Source organism: Hemiscyllium ocellatum, chromosome 24 (assembly GCF_020745735.1).
Source record: "Hemiscyllium ocellatum isolate sHemOce1 chromosome 24, sHemOce1.pat.X.cur, whole genome shotgun sequence".
Lineage (NCBI taxonomy): Eukaryota > Metazoa > Chordata > Chondrichthyes > Orectolobiformes > Hemiscylliidae > Hemiscyllium > Hemiscyllium ocellatum.
Window position 1 is genome coordinate 1,487,314 of NC_083424.1, and position 9,260 is coordinate 1,496,573.

Consider the following 9,260-nt stretch of genomic DNA (forward strand, 5'->3'; position numbering starts at 1 on the left):
GAAGGATTCACATTTTTGGATCATTGGAATCTCTTTTGGGATGGAAATGACCTGTACCTAAATTGGAAGGGGACTAATATACTGGCAGAGAAATTTGCTAGAACTGCTTGGAAGGATTTAAACTAGTGAGGTGGGGGAAGTGGGGGGGTGGGGGTGGTGGAAACAGGTCCCAGGGAGATAGTGAGAAAAGAGATCAATCTGAGACTGGTACAGTTGAGAACAGAAGTGAGTCAAACAGTCAGGGCAGGCAGGGACAAGGTAGGACTAATACATTGAAATAAATGCAGTTTAATGTAAGGGGCCTAACAGGGAAGGCAGATGAACTCAGGGCATGGTTAGGGATATGGGATTGGGATATCATTGCAATTACAGAAACATGGCTCAGGGATGGGCAGGACTGGCAGCTTAATGTTCCAGGATACAAAATGCTACAGGAAGGATAGAAAGGGAGGCGAGAGAGGAGGGAGTAGCATTTTTGATAGGGGATAGCATTACAGCTGTGCTGAGAAAAGATATTCCCGGAAATACATCCAGGAAAGTTATTTGGGTGGAACTGAGAAATTAGAAAGGGATGATCACCTTATTGGGATTGTATTATAGACCCCCCCCAATAGTCAGAGGGAAATTGAGAAACAAACTTGTAAGGAGATCTCAGCTATCTGTAAGAATAATATGGTGGTTATGGTAGGGGATTTTAACTTTCCAAACATCGACTGGGACTGCCATAGTGTTAAAGGTTTAGATGGAGAGGAATTTGTTAAGTGTGTACAAGAAAATTTTCTGATTCAATATGTGGATGTACCTACCAGAGAAAGTGCAAAACTTGACCTACTCTTGGGAAATAAGGCAGGGCAGGTGACTGAGGTGTCAGTGGGGGAGCACTTTGGGGCCAGTGACCATAATTCCGTGAGATTTTAAATAGTGATAGAAAAGGATAGACCAGATCTAAAAGTTGAAATTCTAAATTGGAGAAAGGCCAATTTTGACGGTATTAGGCAAGAACTTTCAAAAGCTGATTAGGAGCAGATGTTCGCAGGTAAAGGGCCAGCTGGAAAATGGGAAGCCTTCAGAAATGAGATAATGAGAATCCAGAAAAAGTATATTCCTGTCAGGGTGAAAGAGAGGGTGGTATGTATAGGGAATGCTGGATGACTAAAGAAATTGAGGGTTTGGTTAAGAAAAAGAAGGAAGCATATGTCGATAGATTGAGTGAATCCTTAGAAGAGTATAAAGGAAGTAGGGGTATACTTAAGAGGGAAATCAGGAGGGCAAAAAGGGGACATGAGATAGCTTTGGCAGATAGAGTTAAGGAGAATCCAAAGGGTTTTTACAAATACATTAAGGACAAAAGGGTAACTAGGGAGAGAGTAGGGTCCATCAGAGATCAGCAAGGCAGCATTTGTGCAGAGCCACAGAAACTGGGGGAAATACTAAATGAGTATTTTGCATCAGTATTTACTGTGGAAAAGGATACAGAAGATATAGACTGTAGTGAAATAGATGGTGCCATCTTGCAAAATGTCCAGAGGAGGAAGTGCTGGATGTCTTGAAATGGTTAAAGGTGGATAAATCCCCAGGACCTGATCAGGTGTACCCGAGAACTTGGTGGGAAGCTATGGAAGTGATTGCTAGGCCTCTTGCGGAGATATTTGTATCATCGATAGACACAGGTGAGGTGCCGGAAGACTGGAGGTTGGCAGACGTGGTGCCACTGTTTAAGAAGGGCAGTAAGGACAAGCCAGGGAACTATAGACCAGTGAGCCTGACATTGGTGGTGGGCAAGTTGTTGGAGGGAATCCTGAGGGAAAGGATGTACATGTATTTGAAAAGGCAAGGACTGATTCGGGATAGTCAACATGGCTTTGTGCGTGGGAAATCATGTCTCACAAACTTGATTGAGTTTTTTGAAAAAGTAACAAAGAGGATGGACGTGGGCAGAGCAGTAGATGTGATCTATATGAACTTCAGTAAGGCGTTCGACAAGGTTCCCAATGGGAAACTGATTAGCAAGGTTAGATCTCACGGAATACAGAGAGAACTAGCCATTTGGATACAGAACTGGCTCAAAGGTCGAAAACAGAGGGTGGTGGTGGAGGGTTGTTTTTCAGACTGGAGGCCTGTGACCAGTGGAGAGCCACAAGGATCGGTGCTGGGCCCTCTACTTTTTGTCATTTACATAAATGATTTGGATGCGAGCATAAGAGGTACAGTTAGTAAGTTTGCAGATGACACCGAAGTTGGAGGTGTAGTGGACAGCGAAGAGAGTTACCTCAGATTACAACAGTATCTGGACCAGATGGGCCAATAGGCTGAGGAGTAACAGATGGAATTTAATTCAGATAAATGTGAGGTGCTGCATTTTGGAAAAACAAATCTTAGCAGGACTTATACACTTAACGGTAAGGTCCTAGGGAGTGTTACTGAACAAAGACCTTGGAGTGCAGGTTCATAGCTCCTTGAAAGTGGAGTCGCAGGTAGATGGGATAGAGAAGGTGGCATTTGGTATGCTTTCCCTTATTGGTCAGAGTATTGAGTACAGGAGTTGGGAGGTCATGTTGCAGCTGTACAGGACATTGGTTAGGCCACTGTTGGAATATTGCATGCAATTCTGATCTCCTTCCTATCAGAAAGATGTTGTGAAGCTTGAAAGGGTTCAGAAAAGATTTACAAGGATGTTGCCAGGGTTGGACGATCTGAGCTACAGGGAGAGGCTGAACAGGCTGGGGCTGTTTTCCCTGGAGCGTCAGAGGCTGAGGGGTGACCTTATAAAAGTTTACAAAATTATGAGGGGCATGGATAGGGTAAATAGGCAAAGCCTTTTTCCTGGGGTCTGGGAGTCCAGAACCAGAGAGTATAGGTTTAAAGTGAGAGGGGATAGATATAAAAGAGACCAAAGGGGCAACATTTTCATGCAGAGGGTGGTACGTGTATGGAATGAGCTGCCAGAGGAAGTGGTGGAGGCTGGTACAATTGCAACATTTAAGAGGCATTTGGATGGGTATATGGTCACTTGCACCCCCACCGACCATGTAGCCTCCGCGATCGCCGCCCAGACAACCGCCTCCACGATCACCAGGAAGACCATCACTCACAGATTCACGGCCTCCGCAGGGTCCACAACCACCAGGAACAACACCGTTTCTGCATTCGCCGCAGCCACTCCTGCCCCCAGAGTTGCTGTCGCCGCATCTACTTCTGCCCCCAGTGACATCACTCGCCTGCACAACGACCATGCCGCATGTGTCTCCGCCCCCACCCCCACGCCGATCCCGGCCCCCACGCCTCAGTGTCCCCAAGGCGATCTCCGCCCCCACTCCCAGCTCCAGCCCCACACCAGGTCCTAGCTCCCAGCTCTGCCGTGTTTTCACCATCCCTCCGGACTCCCTGTCTCTGAGGATGAAAGATCAGTCCTCAGCAGAGGCCTCACCTTCATCCCTCTACGCTCCCAGATAAACGAGTTCAAAACACGGCGAGACATCAACCATTTCTTCCGCCGCCTTCGCCTCCGCATCTACTTCTCGAACCAGGACTCCCGCTACCCTCTGACGACATCTTCGCCCGCCTCCAACACACCCCATTCACCTGGACACCCCGTGCTGGCCTCTTACCTGCCCTCAATCTCTTCGTAGCCAACTGCCGCTGTAACATTAACCGCCTCAACCTGTCCACCCCTCTCACCCACTCCAACCTCTCACCCTTGCAACGTGCAGCCCTCCACTCCAACCCCAAACTCACTATCAAACCGGCAAAGGAAGCACGGTGGTAGTTTGGTGCACCGATCATTACACCGCTGAGGCTAACCGGCAGCTCGCAGACACCTCCTCCTACTGCCCCCTTGACCATGACCCCACCTCCCACCACCAAACCATCATCTCCCAGACCATCTATAACCTCATCATTTCAGGGGATCTCCTATCCATCACCTCTAACCTCATAGTCCCACAACCCCGCACCGCCCATTTCTACCTCCTGCCCAAAATCCACAAACCTGACTGCCCGGCCGACCCATTGTCTCAGCCTGCTCCTGCCCCACCGAACTCATCTCTGCATACCTTGACACGGTCCTGTCCCCCTTAGTCCAAGAACTCCCCACCTACGTTCGGGACACCACCCACGCCCTCCACCTCCTCCAGGATTTTTGCTTCCCCGGTCCCCAACGCCTTATCTTCACCATGGACATCCAGTCCCTGTACACCTCCATCCCCCATCACGAACGCATCAAAGCCCTCCACTTCTTCCTTTCCCGCCGCACCAACCAGTACCCTTCCACTGACACCCTCCTTCGACTGACTGAACTGGTCCTCACTCTGAACAACTTCCCTTTCCAATCCCCCCAATTCCTCCAAACTAAAGGTGTAGCCATGGGCACCCGCATGGACCCCAGCTATGCTTGCCTCTTCGTCGGATATGTGGAACAGTCCATCTTCCGCAGCTACACTAGCACCACCCCCCACCTTTTCCTCCACTACAAAGATGACTGTATCGGTGCTACCTGGTGCTCCCACGAGGAGGTTGAAGAGTACATCCACTTTACGAACACCTTCCACCCTGACCTCGAATTTACCTGGACCACCTCAGACTCCTCCCTCCCCTTCCTAGACCGCTCCATTTCTATCTTAAACGACCGACTCAACACGGACGTTTATTATAAACCGACTGACTCCCACAGTTACCTAGATTACACCTCCTCCCACCCTGTCCCCTGTAAAAACACCATTCCAATTCCTTTGCCTCCGCCGCATCTGCTCCCAGGAGGACCAATTCCAACACCAAACAACCCAGATGGCCTCATTCTTCAAAGACCGCAATTTCCCCCCAGACGTGATCGACTATACTTTCCACCGCATCTCCTCCACTCCCCGCTCCTCCGCCCTTGTAATCCCGCCCCTCCAATTGCCACCAGGACAGAACCCCACCTGGTTCTCACCTACCACCCCATCAACCTCCAGATACATCGTATCATCCTTCGTCATTTCCGCCACCTCCAAACAGACCCCACCACCAAGGGTGTTTTCCTCCCCTCCCCTATCAGCGTTCCGGAAAGACCACTCCCTCTGCGACTCCCTCGTCAGGTCCACACCCCCCACCAACCCAACCTCCACTCCCAGCACCTTCCTCTGCAACCGCAAGAAATGCAAAACTTGCACCCACACCTCCCTCCTCACTTCCCTCCAAGGCCCCAAGGGATCCTTCCATATCCGTCACAAATTCACCTGCACCTCCACACACATCATTTACTGCATCCGCTGCACCTGATGTGGCCTCCTCTATATTGAGGAGACAGGCCGCTTACTTGCGGAATGTTTTAGAGGAATACCTGCACCAACCAACCCAACCGCCCCGTGGCTGAACACTAACTCCCCTCCCACTCTGCCAAAGGACACACAGGTCCTTGGCCTCCTCCATCGCCAGACCATGGCAACACGACGCCTGGAGGAAGAGTGCCTCATCTTCCGCCTAGGAACCCTCCAACCACATGGGATGAATGCAGATTTCTCCAGCTTCCTCATCCCCCCACCACCTTATCTTCGTCCCAACCCTCGGACTCAGCACCGCCTTCTTGACCTGCAATCTTCTTCCTGACCTCTCCGCCCCCAACCCCTCTCCAGCCTATTATCCTCACCTTAACCTCCTTCCACCTATTGCATTCCCAACACCCCTTCCCCAAGTCCCTCTTCCCTACCTTTTATCTTAGCCTGCTTGGCACACCTTCCTCATTCCTGAAGAAGGGCTTACGCCCAAAACGTCGATTCTCCTGCTCCTTTGATGCTGCCTGACCTGCTGCGCTTCTCCTGCAACACATTTTTCAGGGTTTGGAGGGATATGGGCAGGTGGGACTAGATTGGGCTGGGATATATGGTCTGCATGGACGGTTTGGACTGAAGGGTCTGTTTCCATGCTGTACATCTCTATGACACTATGACTCACAAATTCTTAGCGTTCGCCTCTATCTCTGTTTTTGCCACTGTTTATCTATTATTTACTTATCTATGCTACTTATCTCGGTGATCTGCCTGTATTGCTCGCAAGACAAAGCTTTTCACTGTGACTCAGTATAAGGACAGTAAATTCAATTCAGAAAGCAGAGTGGAGATAAGTAAGAGCCCTTCTCAGGATAGCAGCCAGTGACAAACAGTATTCTGCAAGATACAGTGTTCAGACCACACCTTTTCACTTTATACATTAATTATCTAAATGAAGGAACTGAGGGCATTCTGGCTCAGTTTGTAGACTATACAAATTAGAGGGGCAGGTCACATCAACGAGGCAGGGAGGCTGTGGAAGCATTTGGACAGGTTAGGAGAGTGGACAAAGAAATTGCAGATGGGATACAATGTGGGAAAGTGTGAGGTCATTTATAAATGCCGGAGAAAAGATCACAGAAGCGCTTCACAGGAAGCTCCCAAGCACTGAGGATGTCACCTAGACAGGGGACGAAACGTCTGCAACACCAATTCCCAGCTCGGCGAACAGAACCACAACAGATAATTCGTAAGTTTTAAGTGCAAAGAGACTTGGAAGTTCCGATCCAGGATTTTCTCAAAATAAGTTTGCAAGATGAGTCAGTAGTTAGGAATGCAAATGCAATAATGGCATTATTTTTAGAAAACTTGAATATAAAAGCAGGGATGTACTTCTGAGGCTCAAAGAGGCTCTGGTCAGACCACATTTGGAGTATTGGGCCCTATATCTGAGAAAGGATGAACTGTCCCTGGAGCACATTCAGAGGAGGTTCACGCAAACAGTCCCAGGAATGAAAAGCTTACCAAAGGAGGTTTATACTCAATGGAGTTTATTGAAACGTATAAAATACTGAATGGTCTGGACAGAGTCGACGTTGGGAAGATGTTTCCATTCGTAGGAGAGGCTAGGGCGAGGGCACAGCCTTAGAGTAAAAGGCCTTTTAGAATGCAGATAAAGGAGAAACTTCTTCAGCCAAAGGCTGTGGAGGTCAGGTCAGAGTATATTTCAGACTGAGATAGATAGCTTCTTGAGTATCATGGGGACCATGGGTTATGGGGAGAACGTGGGAAAATGGGGTTGAAAACTTATAAATCATGATTGAAGAGCAGAGCAGACTCGATGGGCTGAATGGCCTAATTCTGCTCCTGTGATTTATGGTGTTAATTCAGACCATGCTGAGTGATGTCAGAGCTAATCATTCATACAAAAGGCTGAAGCATTGCAGCAGCATCAAGAAACAGCTAAAAGTACTACCTGCTGTAATTCCAGAACTTGCCACTAATTGTTGTAGTTCTCGAACAACTACAACAGAATTTGTACAAAAAAGTGGAAAACTATCAAGGATGTCATTGAGATAGAAATGACAAATTTCAATCCAGCCAATTTCTATACCATTCGGTATCTCTTAATTCACTCAATCAGGAAAGTGATGGAAAAGATCATAAATGGTAGCAAACAGCATTTCCTCACCAGCTGCCTCCTCACTGACACTCCATCTGTGGTCCAACAGGAGTACAGCTCTAGATCTCATTACAGGCTTGTTTCAAACTTGGACTGAGGAGACAAATTCAAGAAATTAATTGTAAGTGACTACCTTTGGCATTAAAAAAGCATTATGGAGTGGGGAATCAAGATGTCCCTGTTGAAATTCGTGGGAATCAGGGGAAAACTTTCCACTGCATGAGTCATACTAAATAAAAAGGAAGTCAAAACTGTGTTGCTGGAAAAGCACAGCACATCAAGCAGCATCAGAGGAGCTGGAAAATCGACATTTTAGGCCTGTGGGCCAGGTGGCTGAGAGAAATGGGAGGTGGTGGGGGATGGTAGATGAGAATGTAATAGATGAAGGTAGGGGAGGTGATAGGTAAAAGAGGATGGAGTGAATAGATGGTAAAGATGACTGACTCATTGAGGCCCTTTTATTCCTGATGAAGGGCTTTTGCCCGAAACGTCGGTTTCGCTGCTCGTTGGATGCTACCTGAACTACTGTGCTCTTCCAGCGCCACTGATCCAGAATCTGGTTTCCAGCATCTGCAGTCATTGATTTTACCTCATTGAGGCCCTTGTAGGGAAAGAACCTCTTCAATGTAAGCATCCTTGGAAGAGGCTTCGCAGTAAGGTTTAAATCAACTATAAGGAGGTGAGGACTGCAGATGCTGGAGGTCAGAATGAGACATGCCTCATTCCTGATGAAGGGCATATGCCTGAAACATCAATTCTCCTACTCCTCGGATGCTGCCTAACCTGCTGTGTCTTTCCAGCAACACAACTTAACTCTCATCTCCATCATATGCATCCTCACTTTCTCCTAAATACAAACGAACGTGGATGTGTTTATTGCACATAAATGGTCTCAGCTTCATTAATGATGGAGATCCTTAGGGTCAATTCCTAGCTTCAATTACCTTCGGTTGCTTCATTCATAGCCCTTCCTGCGCCATAAGGTCAGAATTGGAAATATTTGCTGATGATCAGTGCTTTGAACCTTTCACAATTCTTTCTATGCCCACATGCTTCAAGACAGTATTCAGATTGGCCAAGTGGCAACAAGTATTTTTCAAGTCACATTAGTGCCAGATAGCAACCATTTCTAAACCTTCTACCCTCTGTATTCAATGCATTAACACTGTCAAATACCTCATTAACATTGTAGGGGTCAACTCTGACTAGAAACTTTACTTGACCAGCCCAATAAATATTGTTGTTACAACAAGCCGAGGATTCTTCAGGAGGTGACTGACCAAAGCCTATCCAACATGGACAAAGCACAAGTCAGGAGTATGATGGAATATTCTTCACTTGCCTGGATGGGTGCTGATCCAACACTCCATAATTACCCGTCCACTATGGAACATCACAGCTGCAGTGCCGATGATCCACAATGCTTTGACCAACAAGGGCAGCAAACAGAAAGGAACACCATGTTACATATTATTGTGACTTTATTATTGCTGTGTCAAAAACCTGAAATTTCTCCTGAACAAACACTGTGGCTTTATTCTTCAGACTGTTACAGCCCAAAGTGGCAACTTATCACTAACAACAAATGCAATTAGGAATTATCAATAAATACTCATCTTGCCACTTACATCCACTGAACGATAAAATATGTAATAATGCATCAGTGCAGGTATTACAATCTACAGCCTCCAGTAAACCATGTCATGACTCATACTCATCGTCAATTTCAGAACTCCGGCAAAAAATAAATACCTGTGACATTCTGCCATTATAAACACTGGACAGAGGAAGGGTGGTGTTCAGGAAATAGGAAGGAAGGACTGAAGAGATGAAAT